General features: G+C 38.5%; 1 pseudogene; it reads right to left on the bottom strand.

The window, feature by feature from the left end:
• Positions 1-16,256: 16,256 nt before the first annotated feature.
• On the bottom strand, positions 16,257-17,848 carry LOC122701129 (annotated as a pseudogene).
• Positions 17,849-22,931: the final 5,083 nt, after the last annotated feature.

Below are 22,931 nucleotides of genomic sequence, written 5' to 3' on the forward strand. Positions count from 1 at the left end.
GGATCTGGGTTGTAACTGTGCTTAGAAACATAATTACGTCCAAGGTATACCTTATATCAGAATTTGCTCAATTTAACATGGACATAACAACAAAAGTTAATTTTTAAAAATGGTAGAAATACAGAATGTTCTAGCTTAAAGAATTTTGAAGATAATATAACCCAATCATCTATCCTCATAAATGATTGAATCTTAAGTTCAGAATTGTAAACAGACATTTACAAGATGATTGTAGAGATTTCTTAGAATGAAATTTGTTAGAGGACTTAACTGGAGATTCAGTGGTTAAGACTCTATGTTCCCAAAGCAAGGGCACAGGTTTGATCCCTGGTCGGGGAACTAAGATACAACATGCCATGCAGTGTGGCCAAAAAATAAAAATAAATAAATGTTAAAATTAGATTTTTTTAGCCTCCCAATTCATATTTTCAAAAAAAAAATTCATGCAGTAAAATAGGTTACTATAATTCAATTCATTTCATTGCAATTACCACTATGGCATTAAGTTTACTGTTAGTTGCTCAGTCATGTCCGACTCTTTGCTATCCCATGGACTTGCCTGCCAGGCTCCTCTGTCCATGGGATTCTTCAGGCAAGAATACTGGAATGAATCACCATTCCCTTCTCCAGAGGATCTTCCTGGTCCAGGAATCGAACCCAGGTCTCCTGTGTAGCAGGTAGATTCTTTACCCTTTCAGCTACAGTGAAGACCATTATATCAAGAACAACATTATATTCTAGCAACACAAATTTTAATATATCATTTTCTAGGTTTCAGTAGTCTCAGAGGATAAGAGGATACATAGAATGCATAATTCCCAGTTAGCGGGATACTATAGAAATTCAGTCATCAGAGAGTTTGAAGTGTGACTCCAGGCTAGGGACACTTGGATGCAAATTCTAACTCCACCTCATACTAGATAACTGACTTTGGGTGTCTCTCAAAATCAGTTGGCCATCAGTTTTCCCTTGAGCTCATTATCAAACTGAAGTGATAGTGCAAACCAGCATTGTAGGCTTTCACACATTATGACTAGGACAGTTGATGGTCTATGTATTGATTACAGGAGCATATGTTGCAATTGAAGAATTCCAGATAACTGTGAAATTGAACATCCTATATGCTCACTGATTCATTTGCTTCTTTCCCCAAATCCTTTCAGTCTCATATTCTGTCCATACTTTCCTGCAATTTTTCAAACAATAGTCCTCTTTCATTCAAGTTGTGCACAGTTAAGCTATGCCAAGTAAGATTTGATTATTTTTTATTATTTTCTGAGTCATCTTGGGTACTAAGTAGAGTGTAGGAGCCTCAATTTCTTAATGTGTCAAGTGGATATTACAATATCACCTGGCACTTAACAGGATTCAATCAATGTAAATATTCTTACTATTAGAAGATAGTGACAAAATGTGTCTAAGGACACAAAATGTAGGTGTTACAAGGAAAGATTCCATGTGAGAATGAAATCTGGATTACTATGCTTTCACCCATTTCATTATTCTTTGTATTCATCTTATTAATCTACGCAACAGTTAATGATGGCTTGGTGCAGGTTCTCAGTGAGAAATTACCCAATTCTGAGTGCATTTCAATAGTAGAGCTTACTGGATTTCCTGATACATTGAATGTAGGCATCAGAGAAAGAACAATAATGACTCCATTTTTTGTATAGTCCTATAGGGAATGGTGTAGAAGAAGCAGATGTTTGAGAAAGAACATGAAAGATGATTGCAGGTTAGGCATTGTGAATTTCAGATTACTTCTGGTCATCTCACTTAGAAGGGCTGTATAAACAATTGAGCTAGTTGCATCCGATTTTAATTCCAACTATGTTGGCAATTTGATATTGATTTAACCCTCTCATGTCACATTGAATCCACAAAACTAAGTAAGATGACTTAAGAAAAGAGCTTGGAGGAAAAAAAATCAAAGTATGAAAAAATTACAAATTCAAAATCATGGAACAATACAGCATTAAGAGGAAAGTGGGTAAGAAAATTTTCACCACTGAGATTGCTGCTAGGGAAGCCTTGTCTCAGAACACAGATTTCAGCTGGACAGGTAGTTAATGTAAAGTGAAGGTTATATTAGGAGAAGGAGGCAAAGTTACTGTATATTAGGTTATGTTGATGACTGACTGTAGATTCCAGAAGGAAGAGTAGAATGATTTAAGGAGTTGGGCAGGAGGGGCTGCTGGGTTTAAGGAGAGAGATATGAAGAGATGTGGACATTATTTAACAGGGGTTGAGGGCTTTCCTGAGATTCTGCAGGTTCGTGGTGAGTGACGCAGCAATAAACACAATCACGAGATTAGTCCTTAAGTCTCAATGTAGAGAGCAAAAACCAGGCTCTGAGGTTGTGGGGTGGGAGGGCAGGGTGGAGGTCTTGACAGAAGCCTGCAGCTCCCCACCCACCCCCGTACTCCTGTTATTGGTGGTGAGGGGGTAACAGGCAGAAAGGCCAGGGGTCTCCAAACAGAGGAAATAGGCTGCAAGCATCAGACATTTTTCATCTCTCCCTTAAGTGGCAGGAGGAAACAAACTACAAGCATCAGATCTTTTTTCTCTTAAAATTCTGTGTTACCATGATGGCACCTGTTTCCTCCTGAACTTAACTTTTCTCAAACCTTGAGCTAACCAATGCATTTTTCTTATAGAAATGTTTTTCTTAAGCTATGTTAATGAAACTATGTATTTGCTTTGGAATTTGCCTTTCTTCAAAATGGTTCCACCTATGACTAACTTCTTTTCTCAAACCTTGGGCTGACAATAGCTCAACAAACCAGCATTCATATCAGTTGTTTTATGGCTGGGGGATGACACACCTCATGCCATCCTCTCTCAAAAATGCATATTATGGGAGGGGGGCCTGGTGAAACTCCGTCAGCCTTGAGGTGTCTCTCTGATCTGATGAATAGCTTTCTAACAGACATAAAACATGCAGCTAAAGACTAGCAGGGGGGCACTCTTTCTGCCCCCTTCTGATGTCTAGGTCAGGAGCTTTCTCTATCTCTTTTACACTTTAAAAAAACTTTATTACACAAAAGCTCTGAGCTGTCAAGCCTCCTCATTGGCCCCAGATTGAATTCGCCTCCTACGGAGACCAAGAATCCGGGCATCTTTCACAGCTCAACAACAACCTTTCAGTGGTAGGGAGACCACTGGGAGGCCTTATTATCCAGAGAAGACATCCTCTTGGTCCTTACTTACCTTAATCAATGCTCTTATTAGATGTCCCTAAATCTGGGGAGGGAGATATATTGAAACTCATTTTATTTTATTTTGTTACCCTCTTTCTTCTCAACAAAGTGGAGGAGTGATTCTTAACCCAGCATTTTCCTACAAGGGGGAGAAAAAGCTAGTTTCAGGTACATTGTTGCAATAAAAGTAATGTAATGGTCAGAATAAGAATTGTAAAAAGTCTTCAAATTATTGAAGGGCTTCTTTATCTTGTTTCTTTGAAGTTTTTCATGGATTGCACCACTTAAAATAACTAGTATCCAGGAGATACTTAAAAAGTGCAGTCTTCCTGACGAGATGCTCTATGTCCTTGATAAAATTCAAATTTATTCTTCAAAGAATAACACGAGTTTCAAACTTACACAAAGTCTTAAGCAACTTCTCCTCTCTAGATGCCATCTTCCTGTCATAACCTATCGAGCACCGTTAATGACTCATACCTCATTTGTTACTCATGATAATTTGTTTTATCTTCATTTAAGCTTCCTGTGAGCTTTCCAGGTGGCTCAGTTTACATACAAAAACCCTGCATTGCAGGAGAGATGGGCTTGATCCCTGGGTCAGGAAGATCCCCTGGAGAAGGGGATGGCTACCCACCCAGTATTCTACCCTGGAAAATCCATGGACAGAGGAGCCATGCAGGCTACAGTTCACTGGGTCTCAAAGAGTCAGACACGACTGAACGACTAAACAGCAACAATGTGGGATATTATTATTCTTTATTCCCATGCAGAGAGCATTATTTTTGTCCCTAATTTTGTTTGTTGTTCAGTCATTAAGTCATACATTTGTCCCTAATAGTTAATCATTATTCTGGGTGCCTAATGCCAGTAAAATTTCAGAATGATAACTGTAGTCCAGGTTTCCTTATTCCCATAAACTGCTCTTTCTAGTGTAATATTTATACCTCTTCTTTCAGTATACTTTTATAATTGCTTTATAAGCATGAATCCTCTTCATTTCTCTCTATTTCTCCTCTTTTTTAATGTTGTCATGTTTTCTCCAGATTATAATGAATTTTCAAATTGAGATCAAATTTCATACTCTTAAATACCTTGGGATTAGATGAAATAGCTAATATTTCCATATTCTAAAAGAGAAAACTCAAATTGAGATCGTCTGACAACTTGTCCCAGTGATACAAAGTCCCACATGGCATAGGAACCTAAGACCCTCTTGTTCCTTTCTTTTTTTTTTTAGATAAATACACATTCTCCTTTAAAAGTCCATGATTCATGTACCATATTATCTTGTTAAAAGTGACAGACACATAATAACATTTTCAAAAAGTTCAATATTGACTTAAGCATAAATCAAAGGGAGACAGGTGCATTGATGTATTTTCCTAGAAAAATCTGACCCTGAAAATTTATACAGACTGTAGACTGATCAGAGGCTTACCTGCTCCCTGAAAAATGCAGCAGGCAAATGCAATACATTCACATGTGAGTCTCAAATCATAAATTCAGTCCATGGAAGAAAGGAGACATTCTACTGAGATGTTCTTCTTAATCTTTGATCAAAAGGGGAAAAGTCCTCTGGATCAAGGTGATATTGAGGAAAAATATGTACTTCCAGGAAGTAGCTAACATGAATTATGTGGTAACATCTGCTGATCTCTCTCCTCAGATAAGTCACTTAATTGCTTTGAGATTCTATATGATCATAAAATAGAGATACCAGAAAGGTAGCCCCCAACAGCAGCTTCTGTGAAAGACTACTGCCATCATGAGAAAATAAGAGAATTCTTGGAGTGCCCTGAAAAGGGGCCATCACTATAATCATAATCAAAGTCATTATTTGCAGGTATTTGCCCTAGTCATTACTGCAGGCTCTCAGTATATCTCAGTTTGGAGAAAGGCCATTATAGGTATTAGACAACCATTGACAATCCAGTGAGTTGGATGATGGTCAACGGACTCCAGCACTTGGCCTGTTACCTATAATATAAGGTCTAATGGAGTCATATGAGAACTTGAAGAGAGAGAGAGTTATGTACCCATGGAACTCTCAGGGGGAAAGCCCCCATGAGAGCAATGACAGGTCCTAACCTCACTACTGGAGAATAAGTGATGAATATATCTACAGGGATCCAGCTGTGCTTATTGATAGAAACCATGAGTATATTAATATAACTTCATTATCTCTTTGATCATGCTAAAATCGAGTTACATCATTACCTCCAGGAACCCATGAGACCATGAGTATGTTAATATAATTTGTCCTAATTCACTTTGATAATGCTAAAATCAAGTTACATCATTACCTCTAGGAACTCATATTGACTTAAACATGGGCAACAGGGATAGAAATATGTCATTAAGCCGAATAGATCATAGAAATTATTGCATCCCTTAAATCGCTTGAATATGTGTATCACTGATAAGTATTATTTATTCATTCAACTGTTTATTGGTCCCAAATGAGTTCAGTCGGTCTTGTCCCTGGCTGTTCATACTGAACACAAAACATGCATGGTTCTTAATCTCATGTGCTTACGTTTACTGGAGAAGACAAACATGAAGCAAACACACAAATAAGGATATAATTATGAATAGAACAAGATGTCCATATAAGAATGAATAGTAAAACTCTACTTTGAATTGACTGGTCAGAATGCTTTCTCAGGAGAATTAACACTTCTGCCAATACAGAAGGGATGGATAGATGTAACATGAGAAAGACTACTTTTAAAAAAAGTGAAAAGCTATGGTAAGGTTTCAAGTTGTCAAAAAAGTTGGCAGAATCTAAAGAAGCCAAGTAACTATAAAATAGTAACCAAGATTTCTTTGGCAATTTAGCGTTCTTTCCAGAAAACAAAAATCTTTAAACAAATCCAAGCAAACAAAAATGCTCATCCCAAACACTGAGATTATCAGGAAGAAAGACTGGTATAGATCATAGAATCAGTAAGGACGACTAGTAAGGACAACTCAGATCTTGTCCTGCATAAAGCAATAACCACTGGGACTGATGATTTGTCATTGCTGTTCAGATGCTCAGTCGTGTCTGACTCTTTGTGACCCCATGAACTGCAGCACCCCAGGCTTCCCAGTGCTTCACCATCTCCCTGAATTTGCTAAAGCTCATGTCCATTGAGTCGGTGATGCCATCCAACTATCTCATCCTCTGTCATCCCCTTCTCCTCCTGCCTTCAATCTTTCCCAGCATCAGGGTCTTTTCTAATGAATCAGCTCTTTGCATCAGGTGGCCAAAGTATTGGAGTTTCAGCTTCAGCATCAGTCCTTCCAGTGAACTTCCAGGACTGATCTCCTTTAGGATGGACTGGTTGGATCTCCTTGCACTCCAAGGGACTCTCAAGAGTCTTCTCCAACACCACAGTTCAAAAGCATCAATTCTTTGGCACTCAGCTTTCTTTACAGTCCAACTCTCACATCCATACATGACTATTGGAAAAACCATAGCTTTGACTAGACGGACCTTTGTTGGCAAAGTGATGTCTCTGCTTTTTAATATGCTGTCTAGGATTGATTGTCATAGCTTTTCTTCCAAGGAGTAAGCGTCTTTTAATTTCATGGCTGCAGTCACCATCTGCAGTGATTTTGGAGCCCAAGAAAATAAAGTCTGTCACTGTTTCCTAATCACTGTTAATGATTAGGTTTAGATAATTAATCAGTCACTAAGTCATGTCCAACTGCTTGTGACCCCAAGGACTGCAAGCATGCCAGGCTTCCCTGTCCTTCACCGTCTCCCAGAGGTTGCTCTGACTCATGTCCATTGACTCAGCAATGCTATTCAATCATATCCTCTGTCACCCTCTTCTTCTCCTGCCCTCAATCTTTCCCAGCATCAGCATCTTTTCTAATAAGTTGACTTTTCAATTCCAGTGGTGAAAGTATTAGAACTTCAGCTTCAGTGCCAGTCCTTCCAAAGAGTATTCAGGGTTGATTTCCTTTAAGATCAACTGGTTTGACCTCCTTGCTGTAAGAGAGGTTCTCAAGAGTCTTCTCCAGCACCACAGTTTGAAAGCACAAATTCTTTGTTGTTTAGCCTCCTTTATGGTCCAACTCTCACATCTGTACAAGACTACTGAAAAAACCATAGCTTTGACTAGACAGACCTTTATCAGCAAAGTAATGTCTCTGCTTTTTAGTATGCTGTCTAGGTTTCTCAAAGCTTTTCTCCCAAGGAGTCGGTGTCTTTAAAGTTCATGGCTGCAGTCACCATCCACAGTGATTTATAAGCCCAAAAAAATAAAGCCTGTCACTGTCTCCACTTTTCTACCAAGTATTTACCATGAAGTGATGGAACCGACTGCCATGATCTTAGTTTTTTTAACGTTGAGTTTTAAGCCAGCTTTTTCACTCTCCTCTTTCATGCTCATCCAGAGGCTCTTTAGTTCTTCTTTGCTTTCTACCATGAGGGTGGTGTCATCTGCACATCTGAGGTTGATATTTCTCCTACAATCTAGATCCCAGCTTGTGATACATCCAGTCCAGGATTTCGCATGATGTACTCTGCATATAAGTTAAATAAGCTGGGTGACCACAAAAAATCTTCATAGAAAACATACTGGTTATAGCAAACACACTCTTCCAACAACACAAGAGATGACTCTGCACATGGACATAACCAGATGGTTAATACCGAAATCAGATTGATTATATTCTTTGCAGCTTGAAGATGGAAAAGCTCTATACAGTCAGCAAAAGCAAGACCTGGAGCTGACAGTAGCAGGTCATGAGCTCCTTATTGCAAAATTCAGGCTTAAATTGAAGAAAGTAGGGAAAACGACTAGGTAATTCAGCTATGACCTAAATCAATCCTTTATGATTATACAGTTAAGGTGATGCATAGATTCAAGGGATTAGATCTCACAGACGGAATATCTGAAGAACTGTGGGTGGAGGTCTGTAACATTGTACAAGGTGCAGTGACCAAAACCATCCTAAAGATAAAGAAATGGAAGAAGGCAAAGTGGTTGTCTGAGGAGGCTTTACAAATAGCTGAGAAAATAAGAGAAGTGAAAGGCAAAGGAAAAAAGGAAAGATATACCTAAAAAATGCCAAGTTCCAGAGAATACCAAGGAAAGATAAAAAAAGTCCCCTTAAGTGAACAATGCAAAGAGATAGAGGAAAACAATATAATGGGAAAGACTATAGATGTCTTCAAGAAAATTAGAGATACAAAAGGAAAATTTCATGCAAGGATGGTCATAATAAAGGACAGAAATGGCAAAGACCTAACAGAAGCAGAAGAGATTAAGAAAAGGAGGCAAGAATACACAGAAGAATTGTACAAAAAAGGTCTTAATGACTCAGATAATCATGAGGGTGTGGTCACTCACCTAGAACTAGACAACCTGGAGTGTGAAGTCAAGTGGGCCTTAGGATGTGTTACTGCAAACAAAGCTAATGGAGGTGAAGGAATTCCAGTTGAGCTATTTCAAATCCTAAAAGATGATGCTGTTAAAGTGCTGCACTCAGCATGTCAGCAAATTTGGAAAACTCAGCAGTGGTCACAGGACTGGAGAAGGTCAGTTTTCATTCCAATCCCAAAGAAGGGCAATGCCAAAAAATGTTCAAACTACCATACGATTACACTCATTTCACATGCTAGCAAAGTAATGCTTAAAACTCTTTCAGTTAGACTTCAGCAGTATGTGAACCAAGAACTTCAGGAGGTACAAGCAGGATTTAGAGAAGGCGTAGGAACTAGAGATCAAATTGCCAACATTTGCTGAATCACATAGAAAGCAAGGGAATTCCAGAAAAACATCTGCTTCTGTTTCATTGAGTATGCTAAAGTCTTCGACTGTGCAGATCACAACAAACTGTGGAAAATTCTTAAAGAGATAAGAATACCAGTCCACTTTACCTGTTTCCTGCAAAACCTGATTGCAGGTCAAGAAGAAACAGGTTTAGATTAGAGTACATTTTGTTCTCACTAATTTGGAAATGTGCATTATTGCAAGCCATATTAACATTTCTCAAGAAGAACCCATCATATCTAAAAAGTATTCCTTATAGCCTCTGAGTTTTAAAAGCCCCAGTGGAGTAATTCCTAGAAGCTATATACTTTGTGATTTGTGAGTGGTTAATATCCACTATACTGAGGCATGACTGAATGGAGTTCTCATATGCCAAGGCGTTCAGACTCTGTATGTGTCATTCATCATCTTACACTACTGATGTTTGGGTTTTACTTTTTCACTTGTCCTGGTAGAAACAACTGCTACTCTTGTTACTGGAAATGCCTTAGAATCTTGCTTTCTTCTAAGTTCATGCATTTACCAGTATCTATATAGTGTGGGAGATTTGGAGATATAATGTGCACACAGACATGTCCAGATTTAAATACAAGAGTCTCTATGTTGTACTTATGAAAGCTTTGGCAAGTACTTGAAATAAGATCGGAGTGATGGTACTGTAGACATCATCACATCATACTATAGTTGGAAAGAGTTTATATAGATACAGAGATAAATATAGATACAGATAGTATAGCAACAATGCCTAAAGGGATAATCACTCAAAATTTTTATTATGAGTACTGTTATTCTTTTATTAACTCACAAACATTCCTTGAGAGCATGTGTATTAAACTATTTTATTCAAGAAATACTGCAAATTACATTTAAAATTGGAATATAAAATGTGCACATAGTTATGTTACTACTAATAAGTGATGATTATGGTAAATAAAATGTCAGTCAGTTACTCTTGTAATTTACAATGACTGTAATGTTAATTTCACTGATAGCATAGTATATATATATAGTACAATATATACTATTATGCTATAATGTATAGAGACTGACTGCTGATTTATCAAAATAAATAATAACTTCAGAATTGAGTGAAGTGATTGTTTAATTTTTTAATTTTAGTGTTGATGTGTAGTCGGTTTACAATGTTGTGTTAATTCCTGCTGTCCAGCAAAGTGGCTCAGTTATACATGGAGTGATGCCTTTAAATGCAGAAAGGATAAGTCATTCACAATCTAGAATTTTATAATCAGCTATCATATGTTTCAAAAATGAAACAAAATCAAAATCTTTCAGACAACAGATTGACAGGTGCAGTTGACTACAGGTCTGTACTGAAAGATGCTCTAAAGGAGTTCTTCCAAGCAAATAAAAAAGTTCCAACCTGAAAGTACAGGAAATTAGAATAGTCTCTGGAAAGACTAATATGTGAATAATGCAAAAAAAAAGATAACTTTTGAAAATGATGTTGAAAATATCTTCAAAAGTTTAGTTATATTTGAAGTTAAAATATATGACAATAAAAGCAAAAAGGAGTGGGAAACAATAAGAATCAAAATGTTACACTGTTCTTAATAGTGAGAAAAAATAAAAAATATTAACATATAACTTAATAAATGAAAGGTGGAAGCTACAATAATAGGGGATAGGAAAGCAAAGTTAGTCAATTACTTACTGTGAGTTAACCTTATTCATAAAAGGAAGGAAAAATGAAACAGAACAGATGGGATGAATAGAAAACAAGAGGCAGATTGAAACCCAGCTGTATCAGTGATCACTTTGAGTGTTAAAATTCAACAATTTTAAAAAGATAAAAGCTCTTTGAACTGAAATATATTGAGCTGAAACATATATTTGGGTTTCAACTGTGACAATATAAAACACTTATTTCTAACTGCTAAAAAACAAAAAGGACTAGTTTCTGCTACTCCTTAAGTTACACTAACATCGACATTTCCTAAAGCTGCCCTAAGATGTATTTTTCTACTAATTTTTCCTCCTCTAGTCCCAGGATTGCAACCACTAACATCCTTAAAAGACAAAGTCAGATGATAAGTAAGTGAGAGAAGTAGGTAATGGCTTCCTCTTTGTGCTGAGATCTAAATTATCTTTATTTCTGAGGTACACTTGGCATACAACAATAAGGTAGTTTCAGGTGTACAACCCAGTGACTCAATATTTGCATGCATTACAAAATGATCACCACACTAATCTAGTTAACATGCATCCCCACACATAGTCACAACTTGTTGTCCTTGTGGTAGTAATTTGAAGATCTATTCTCTTCAGTTCAGTTCAGTTCAGTTCAGTTCAGTCACTCAGTCGTGTCCGACTCTTTGTGACCCCATGGACTGCAGCACGCCAGGCTTCCCTGTCCATCACCAACTCCAGGAGTTTACTCAAACTCATGTCTGTTGAGTCAGTGATGCCATCCAACCATCTCATCCTCTGTCGGCCCCTTCTCCTCCTGCCTTCAATCTTTCCCAGCATCAGGGTCTTTTCAAATGAGTCAGTTCTTAGCATCAGGTGGCCAAAGTACTGGAGTTTCAGCTTCAGCATCAGTCCTTCCAATGAACACCCCGGACTGATCTCCTTTAGGATGGACTGGTTGGATCTCCTTGCAGTCCAAGGGACTCTCAAGAGTCTTCACCAACACCATAGTTCAAAAGCATCAATTTTTCGGTGCTCAGCTTTCTTTATAATCTAACTCTCACCTCCATACATGACTGCTGGAAAAACCATAGCCTTGACAAGATGGACCTCTGCTTTTTAATATGCTTCTAGGTTGGTCATAACTTTTCTTCCAAGGAGCAAGCGTCTTTTAATTTCATGGCTGCAGTCACCATCTGCAGTGATTTTGGAGCCCAGAAAAATAAAGTCTGTGACTGTTTCCCCATCTATTTGCCATGCCACTCTCTGAGCGACTTTCAAATATGCAATACAAGCTTATTGACAATAGTCTATTGACTGTTAACTATAGTCACCATGCTGTAGATTTTACCTCCATGACATTCATTGCATGACATTCATTGTAAGTTTGTTTCTTCTGAATTATCTCACCCATTTCATTATGTCTTTTTGGACCATAATTGGATTCCTTGGCGCTACATGTCAAACCTCAAAATTCTAGATTTCTTGTTTCAGATGGGAATAAAATGAATTCCTTTACATCACTTAGCCTCACTTTCTGAAACTTTTTAACAAAATTACTAATAACCACCCTTGATATTTTACAGAGTGCTGTGAGGATGAAATAAAACAAAAGATGTGAAATGCTTAGCATATCACTCAGTCTATATAAAAGATGCCTCTTGTTATCAGAGAATGCCATCCAAGGTCATGTTTACTGAAGAATCACAACAATGTTACTGTGAAGAAAAAGACCTCAAGCACTGACACCCCCTTGTAATAAAATTAAGTGAACAAGGTTGCCCTGGACACCAGGTTCTTTGCACTATAATGAGACTGAATGAAACCAGATTTGTATCGAAGAGTCTGACGACAGATGTCTTGAAGGGCATTACTCTGACATGAAGCTCTCAGGAACAAGTCCTCCTGGGATCTATCCACAGCTCCATGCCTCATGTACTGAATATTTTAATTAAAACCTTTCCTATGGGGACCAAATACTTAGGAAACTTCCTAAGGAAAGTCACGGGTGTATGAGTTGCTATTTCTTCTCCAATAAACCCATCTGTTCCCAAAAATAAAGAAAAAGAGGTTATTAACACTCTTGGAAGCAGCTGATGTGGACATCAGAGCAGGAAGGAAAACACAGGCTGGGACACTGAACCAGTCACAAAGGCTTCAGACAGCATTACTTCCATCAGTGCTGTGGGATTTTTTTCTTTTCCTTTTGGAAGCAAATATCCTTCTGTGTCTATTGTGCCCTTTGAATTTGGAAGCCATAATACATCTAGAAGTAAAATCTAGCAAATCACAAGCATTCCTACTTTACTTTATTCACCCAACACTAATCTTACTTCCCTTTTATGCATATTGCACACCTTCTAATGAAATTTTATTTCTTGCTTTTCTTACAATCATATATGAGTTAAGTAGTTTTCAAAAAATTCATTTCTAAGTGGTAAAGAGAGACCATGCCCTCTCATTCTTACACTTAGTAATACTGACATCTTCCACAAGTGACTCCAGAGGTTTCTGCAGATGGAAGGAGAGAGTGCGATAAAAATGCATTGTAGATAATCACTATACACTCCTATCATTTTGCAAGGAAATTTCTTTGTGTGTAGGAGGAAAACTTTCAAAACAAGCATGTATTTGTTCTCTGCCACAATCCAAAAAGTTAGTGTCAATTCGAATTTTATCAATATGATTGCAAGGGAGCCTGAAGTATAGAGAAAACAAACAAGAAGTGAGAAATATGTTTCCAAGGGTAAACATACATTGGCACATCATAACTATATGAAGTTAATAGTTTACATTAGGGTTCACTCTTAGTGTTCCATATTCTATGGATTTGGACAAATATATAATGAAATTCAGCTCAGTTCAGTCTCTCAGTCGTGTCCGACTCTTTGCAACCCCATGGACTGCAGCATGCCAGGCCTCCCTGTCCATCACCAGTTCCCAGAACTTGCTCTAACTCATGTCTATCAAGTCGGTGATGCCATCCAACCATCTCACCCTCTGCCATCCCCTTTTCCTCCTGCTCTCAATTTTCCCCAGCTTCAGGGTCTTTTCAAATGAGTCAGTTCTTCGCATCAGGTGGCCAAAGTACTGGAGTTTCAGCTTCAACACCAGTCCTTCCAATGAATATTCAGGACTGATTTCCTTTAGGATGGACTAGTTGGATCTCCTTGCAGTCCAAGGGACTCTCAAGAGTCTTCTCCAACACCACAGTTCAAAAGCATCAGTTCTTCAGCATTTAATTTCTTTATGGTCCAACTCTCACATCCACACATGACTACTGGAAAAACCATAGCTTTGACTAGATAATGATATTATCCATCATTATCATATTACACTGAATACTTTTACTGCACTAAAAATCCTTTGTGCTCCATCTACTCATCCTTTCCAAAGCCCTGACTCCTAACAAGCACTTGTCTGTTTTACAGTCTACAACACTTTACCTTTTCCAGGATGTCATATAACAAAGTCACATAGTTGATAGTCTTTTCAGACTGGTGTCATTCATTTAGAGGTATGAATTTGTTTCCTCCATGTCTTTTCACCACTTGATAGCTCATTTCTTTTTAATATTGAATAGCATTCTATTGTTTGGATTACACAGCTTATTAGTCCATTCATTTATTGAAGGACATATTATATGCATCCAAATTTTGGCAGTAATGAATGAAGATGCTATAAATATCCTTGAGCTAGCTTTTGCCTGGGCATAAGTTTTCACTTCCTCTGGGTAAATACCAAGTAGAACAAGTGCTAGATTATGTAGTAAGAGTGTGTTTCGTTTTGTAAGAAGCTGGCAAACTGTCTACCAAAGAGGCTGCAGCAGCCTGCCTTCCTGTCGGCAATGAGTGAGAGGCCCTGTTGCTCCACAACCTTCGTGGCACTTGGTGATTCTGAGTTCTGCACATGGCCATTCTAAAAGATGTGCAGCAGTCTTCCATTGTTGCTTTAATTTGCCTTTTCATGATGGCATAAAATGTGGAGAATAACTTAATTTTAAACATTAATGGTTTGGGAATTTTTTAAAGATTTTATCTAAGATGAGGAGGACTCTTCGGGGCTGGCGTCATGAGCATAAATCCCGTTCGTCACTCGGACTTTATGCTTAGAAGGCTCTGCTCTGGGTTTAACACTCTGCTCTGGCCAACTTAAAATTATCATACATCTTTAACAAAGTGCTCGACATTTTGGTTTTTCCACTGGGATCTGCAAATTATGTAGCAAAAATGATTCTTCACACTTAACAGCTCCAAGGAGGTTTTCACATTTTACAAGGAAAACTCACAGAAAATGAAGAAGTCAGATCCTTTTCTCCAAAAACGAGATATCCCCTCCCTATCAGGAGAGAAAATCTGTTCCTACATTTTTGCCTTGGTTTTGAAGGATATACACTTAATTATCTTTGTCACTCCATAATGGGACGTACTGACCCTTCAAGTCAAACCACAGGAGCCCTCGATGTGATTTCAGACATCACATGAAAAAGTGGTGTACTAAAGGCTTCCCATATATGAGTCCAGGGTTTGAAATAAATATACATTTTCATATGCTTTCTATTACACATGTGTTCCAAATCACTTAACCTAGAAAGAAATATTCATAGAAAAACCAGTATATAGTGAATTGATAATTCAAAGAAATCCTTTTTAGATTCAATTAATTAGATACTGTTTTCTTTGTAAAAGATATCTATCAGATCTCTGAATGAGTCTTAGTGTTCTGATATACCCAAAGTTAAAAGTCACCCTACATTATTCTTGGAGTGTGGTAAGTATCGGTCAGCTGAACCTGTAATTTGAGCCTGAATGGATCGATCAGTTGAAGACCTGACACTACACAGGAAGGAAGGAGCATAAAATGTGTCCTGGGCTGGGCATCTGAAGACAAAGAGTCAAGTCTTACTGTAAAACTAATGCTGTTGTTTTTTTTTTTTTTAATTTCAGTGAATTAAAATATGTTTTCTTTAGTTTCCCTTGTCTTATATGCCGCTATCCTTTTTTCATTAAAGTTATCACATGAAGATGTTACTCTGGGTAACGAGTCAGTAAAGATGGATATGGAGCTGAATAGAGATTCTCATCTGGTGACATCCCTGCTGGTCTAGTGGCTAAATGTCCACTTGCCAGTGCAGGGGCCCAGGCTCCATCCCTGGTCTGGGAAGACCCCACATGCTTGGGAGCAACTAAGCCCATGAGTCACAACTACTGAGCCGGTATCCTGGAGTCCCCGAGCCGAAGCTACTGAAGCCTACACTCCTAGAGCCTGTGCTTCAAAACAAGAGAAGCCACCACAGTGAGAAGCCTGTGCTGGCAGTGAAGAGTGGTCCCCGCTCCCTGCAACTACAGAGAGCCAGCGTGAAGCAACAAAGACCCAGCAGCCGTAAAGAAATCAAATTGTTTTAAAAAGGCGCTCATGTAATGATGCTTATTATCACTGAAAAAAAGAATAAAACAAACAAAAGCACTCAGAATGAGGATGTTTGGCACAAATATTAAAATGAAATGATTTTATTTTCAAGTAAAATGTTTCTAAAAATAAAATTAATATCACAGAGCAAATGATCATTTCTATTTAAAAATATATAGGTTTACATTTAAGAATGTATTATCAGACACCAAAAACATTTTTCCAATTATACTATAAGACTAGACAAGTCTAGTTTGTCTCTTGAACTCAATTGTTTGTATATCCATGAATTATATGAGTTGCATGTGATTTGCATGAATAAAATGCATATAGGCTTAAATAGGCATATGTACTTAAATAGGCATGTGAACATAAATGTGCATATGAATGTGGATGATCATGGAAACAAATATACAATAAAATGTATTTCAAAAGAAATCTTAAAAATATAAATTATAGGTTCATGGTTGACGCTTCCAAAGTTATTTTTCATGAGATCTCACTTTGTCCACACATTTGCTTCACAGATTTAAAAAGAACTTGAGAAGGTATGTCAAAATTTTACATAATCGTTAGCCTAGCAAGTCAATACTTTCCCTAGCTTGACTGAACTATATCAAACCATCTTATTTGTTTCTTTATAATTAAAATATGTATCTTAGAGAAGACTTTGCTTTCCCCACAGCCTTTGTTAAGGCACTCTTGACCTCTCTGTTCCTCAGGCTATAGATCAGCGGATTCAGCATGGGGATGACCACGGCGTAGCACACAGACGCCATTTTGTCTGTGTCCATGGAATGGCGGGAGCCGGGCTGTAGGTACATGAAGGCGCCTGCCCCATAGAAGATGGAGATGGAAGTGAGGTGGGAAGCACAGGTGGAAAAGGCCTTCTGATGTCCTGATGAGCGCACCCTCAGAATGGCGACAAAGATAAACAGGTAAGAGACCAGGATGACCATGATAGTAAAGATGATATTGAATCCTGCCAAAATAAAAAACACCATCTCGCTTCTGTTGCTGTCTGAACATGAGAGAGCCAGGACGGGAGTAGCATCACAGAAAAAGTGATCAATCACATTGGATCTGCAGAAAGAGAGACTGAATGCATTCCAAGTGTGCACAGAGGCCTCCAGAAAACCAAAGACATAGCAGCCTACGACCATCCAGGCACACACCCTTGGTGTCATGATGGTGGTGTAATGGAGTGGTTTACACACCGCTGCATGACGGTCATGGGCCATTGAGGCCAAGAGAAAAGTTTCTACAATCAGAAAGACAGCAAAAAAATACAACTGAGCGGCACAAGCATTGTAGGAAATGACCTTGTCTCCGACGAGGAATCCTGCCATCACTTTGGGAGTGACGACTGTGGAGTAACCGAAGTCCATCAGAGAGAGGTGGCTGAGGAAGAGGTACATGGGGGTGTGGAGACGAGAGTCCAGCAGGATCAGCGTGACCACCCCCAGGTTCCCAACCAGAGTGAGGAGGTAGATGAGCGCGAACACGAGAAAGAGTGGGATCTGCAGTTGTGGGTCATCAGTTATCCCGGCAAGAATGAACTCAGTCACGAACGTACTGTTCTCTGGGGGAAGCATTTGTGCAGTATGCGAACAGCCTATATCAATGAAAAAAGAAAGGCTGGTTAGTATCTGAACTTAGAACTCTCATGATGCCCAAGATTGCCTTATATCAGAATTTTCTGTGTTAACCTAGGCATAACAACAAAAGGTAATTTTTAAATATTGGTATAAATATGAAATGCTCTACCTTTAAGAATTTTGAAGATACTATAACCCAATCTTCTATCCTCATAAATGATTGAAACTAAAGTTCTGAGATGGAAAGAGACATACAAAATTATCAGAAAAATCTGTCAAATGTGAGATTTGTTATAGGACTTCCCTGGCAAGTCAGTGGTTAAGACTCCATGCTTTCAATGCAGGGGGAGGCAAGTTCGATCCTTAGTCAGGGAACTAATATTTCACATTCAACACAGCATGGCTGAAAAAGAGAAAGGGAAAAAAAAGAGCCAATTCATTGGAAAAGACACTGTTGCTGGGAAAGACTGAGGGTAGGAGAAGGGGGAAACAGGATGAGATGATTGGATGGCATCATCATCTCAATGGACATGAGTTTGAGCAGACTCCAGGAGACGGTGAAGGACCGAGAGGCCTAACGTGCTGTAGTCCCTGGGTTTGCAAAGAGCGGGACATGACTGAGCAACTGAGCACTCTTGCACCCTCACTAGACACTGTTTTTCGGTTACAACCTGTGAAGTGCTGTTGATCATTTTGTTACTCATAATAATTTCTTTATCTTAATTTAAGCTTCATATCCCAATACTGTATAAGTAGACCTAAGTAATGAATTAAACTATGATAGTTAGAAATTACTGAGCACTTTCTATTTTCAGGGCACCACATACATGCTCTACCCCCATTGATTTATTACCTCACTGTGTGAGATATTATCTCCATTTAATATATGGGAAACTGAAGCTTACTCACAAGGAGTTACAGACTGAAGTCCTTAAAACTAGTAAATTGCAGAGCTGGTATTTGAACGCACATCATTTTGAATCAGAGCCTGAGTTCTCAATCACTAAGAAATATTCTCCTAATATTGTATATATAACCCAAATTCTCTACCACAGCCCTGGGCACAAAAAAGTTACTCATTATATCAACCTACTCATGAATGACTGACTTACTGATTTCATAAGCAATGTGGGGAAATAAAAAGCATGGTCTTTGGAATCAAGAATACAACTTGCTAGTGGGAACTTGGCTAACACAGTATATTTCTGAATCCTAACTGAGTGACAAGAGCTATATCCATACAGGTTTATAGTTGAATTCCTCTCCCTTCTCTCCAAAAGAAAAAAATGAAAAAAACACCTCTACATTTAAAAGTAACATAAGTTTGCCATAATATCAATTAGTAGGCTCCATAACGGGCTGGAATTTGTTCAGTAATCTGTCCAGCATTCATTTTCTCTTCCAGTACTAAGTAAGCACTTACAGTATATCAGGTTGTGTGCTAATTGTAAGGTATACAATGAAATTAGAAACCTATTCCCTGATCAGGAAGTACAGAAGACCAAGAAAGATACACAAAATGGTCATCACTGTGGGATAGCTTATTCTTTATTGCCAAGCAGAGAGCATTACTTTTGTCCCTCAGCCAGGGGGATCATACCATGGTCTCATTTACACTCTAGTTCAGGAAAGGCAACCCACTCCAGTAGTCACCCCTGGAGAATCCCCTGGACAGGGGAACCTGGCGGGCTACAGTCCATGGGGTCTCAAAGAGTCGGACATGACTTAGCGACTAACGCTTTCACCAGCCAATGTATCCACTAGTTAATCATTCCAGATGCCCAATGCCAGCAAAGTTTCAGAATGATAACTGAGCTGACAGGGACTTCCCTGGTGGTCCACCAGCTAGGACTCCACACCCCCAGTGCAGGGGGCCTGCGTTCAAACCCTGACCAGGAAACTAGATCCCACATTCTGCAAGGAAGATCCTTTTATATGCCACAACCGAGACCTGGCACAGTCAAATAAATAAAAATAAATAAATAAATAAATAGTTTTTAAAAACTGATAACTGGAGTCCATGTCCTCCCATTCCTATAAATTGTTCATTCTGGTGTGATCTTTATACCTTTTCTTTCCTTTTATAATTGTTCTCTTAATATGGGTCCCCCTTGTTTATTTCTCTCTGTTCTTATTCTTTTTAATGAATGAAGTTATGTGCTCTCCAGATTATAATAAATTTTCCATTGAGACACAATTTGATACTCTCAAAGATTTTAGAATCAGCCAATGTAGCTAATATTTTGATACTCCAAAAGAGAAAACAAAAAGCAATTAAGCTTCAACAACTTGTCCAAGTTCTAGAAGCTCATGCATGGCAAAGCAAGGACTCAAGACCCTCTTGTTCATTTTATTTTTTTACAAAAGTAAATACATATCCTGCTTACGAATTTCTTTGATGTGTGTGACACAATCTCTTTTGAAAAATCACAGACACATAATGACATTCAAAGCATTCAGTATTCAGTTGTGAATAAATCAAGAGGGAAAAAGGTGTCTTGATGTATTTTCCTGGTTACTGCTGCCCCTGAAAATTCATACAGATCATAGATTTGATTGGAGGCTTACCTGGTTCCCTGAACAATGAACAGGAAAATTCAGCACTTTCACATGTGAGTTTCAAATCAGAAATTCAATCCATAAAAGATAAGAAACACTTTACTGCGATGTTCTTTAGTGTTTGACCAAAAGGGAAAAGTTCTCCAGAACAAAGAGATATTGACAAAAAAATATTTAATGCCAGGGAAGCAGCTAACATGAATTGTATGCTAAGAGCAGCTAATCAGTCTTCTCAGATAAGTCACTTACTTGCTTTAAGTCACTATATATTCATCTATATAATGGAAATATTAGAAAGGCAGCCCTCAAACAACATCCTTCCTGAAAGACCGAGAGACTCCTGTAATGTCCTGAAAAGGGGCACTCATCATAATCATAACCAAAGTCCTGATTATTTGCAGCTATCTGCCCTATTCATTACCGCAGGCTCCCAGTAAATCTCATTTTGACAGAAGACCATGGAAGGCAATAGACACCTACAACTGTCAAGGACAACAATCAGTTGAACGAATGGATGGGCTCTAGCCCTCGGTCTGTTACCTACAATATAAGGGGCTAGCTATAAGACAAGGCCTGTGACCTATAACATAAGGCCAAACAGAGTCATCAGAGAACTTGAAGACCGAAACAGTAACAGCCGTGGAGCTCCCAGGGGACAAATTCCCCTCGAGACCAAAAACAGGTCCCTTTCTCACAGCGCTGGAGAACAAGTGATGGATGTGTCCACAGGAATCCAGCTCTGCTTGTTTCTGGGAGACCATGAGTGTGTTACCGTAACTTGCATTAATTCTCCTAGATAACTCTAACATTAAGTTACATCTTTACATCTAAGCATGAGGGGATTGGAGGAGAGGGTTGCCTCTAAGCCAAATGGATTATAGAAATTATTGCATTCTTTAATTCATTTGAAATATTTGTACCGTTGATAAGAATTATTCATTCATTCAACTACTTATTGGTCCCAAAGGAGTTTAGCCATACTCCTGGCTCTGGATGTACATATCCATGCAAAGCAAACTTGTTCTTAGTCTCATGTGCTAAAGTTTATTGGAGAAGACAAAAATGAAATGAGTTCACTAATAAATTAGGATATAAAATTATAAAAGAACAAGGTGCTCCTATGAGAGTGAGCAATAAAAAAAATCTTACTTTTAATTGACTGGTCAGAATCAATTTTGGGGGGCAACATTTTTTTCACAGTAGAATTTTTCTCAGGACAGTTAATGAATTAACACCTCACTCAATACTAAAAGGAAGAATATAACAATGTGGGTAGACCTAGATATTATCATACTAAGTGAAGTAAGTTTGATAAAGACAAATATCATATGATATCACTTATATGTGGATCTAAAAGAAATTATACAAATGGACTTACTTACAAAGCAGAGACAGACTCACAGAAATAGAAAAAGCAAATTCATGGTTACCAAAGGAGAATGACAAGGAGTAGGGATGAACTTGAGTTTAACTATAATAATTTATGGTTCAACTCTCACATCCATACCTGACCACTGGAAAAACCAGAGCCTTGACAAGACAGACCTTGGTTGGCAAAGTAATGTCTCTGCTTTTTAATATGCTGTCTAGGTTGGCCATAACTTTCCTTCCAAGGAATAAGTGTCTTTTAATTTCATGGCTGCAGTCACCATCTGCAGTGATTTTGGAGCCCGAGAAAATGAAGTCTATCACTGTTTCCATTGCTTCTCCATCAATTTGTCATGAAGTGATGGGACCGGATGCCATGATCTTAGTTTTCTGAATGTTGAGCTTTAAGCCAACTTTTTCACTCCCCTCTTTCACTTACATCAAGAGGCTCTTTAGTTCTTCTTCCCTTTCTGCCATAAGGGTGGTGTCACCTGCATATCTGAGGTTATTGATATTTCTCCCAGCAACCTTGATTCCAGCTTGTGCTTCCTCCAGCCCAGCATTTCTCATGATGTACTCTGCATGTAAGTTAGATAAGCAGGGTGACAATACACAGCCTTGATGTACTCCTTCCCTTTCTGCCATAAGGGTGGTGTCACCTGCATATCTGAGGTTATTGATATTTCTCCCAGCAACCTTGATTCCAGCTTGTGCTTCCTCCAGCCCAGCATTTCTCATGATGTACTCTGCATGTAAGTTAGATAAGCAGGGTGACAATACACAGCCTTGATGTACTCCTTCCCCAAACTGGAACCAGTCCATTGTCCCATGTCCGGTTCTAACTGTTGCTTCTTGACCTGCATACAGGCACCTCTCAGAAGGCAGGTAAGGTGGTCTGGTATTCCCATCTTTTAAGAATTTTCCACAGTTTATTGAGATCCACACAGTCAAAGGCATTGGCATAATCAATAAAACATAAGTAGATGTTTTTCTGGAACTCTCTTGCTTTTTTGATGATCCAGCGGATGTTGGCAATTTGATCTCTGGTTCCTCTGTCTTTTCTAAATCCAGTTTGAACATCTGGAAGCTCGCGGTTCACGTACTGCTGAAGCCTGGCTTGGAGAATTTTGAGCATTACTTTGCTAGTGTGTGAGATGAGTGCAATTGTGCGGTAGTTTGAGCGTTCTTTGGCATTGCCTTTCTTAGGGATTAAAACTGACCTTTTCCAGTCCTGTGGCCACTGAGTTTTCCAGATTTGCTGGCATATTGAGTGCAGCATTTTCACAGCATTATCTTTTAGGATTTGAAATAGCTCAACTGGAATTCCATCACCTCCACTAGCTTTGTTGTGATGCTTCCTAAGGTCCATTTGACTT

The sequence above is a fragment of the Cervus elaphus genome, chromosome 1 (genome assembly GCF_910594005.1).
Source record: "Cervus elaphus chromosome 1, mCerEla1.1, whole genome shotgun sequence".
Classification (NCBI taxonomy): domain Eukaryota; kingdom Metazoa; phylum Chordata; class Mammalia; order Artiodactyla; family Cervidae; genus Cervus; species Cervus elaphus.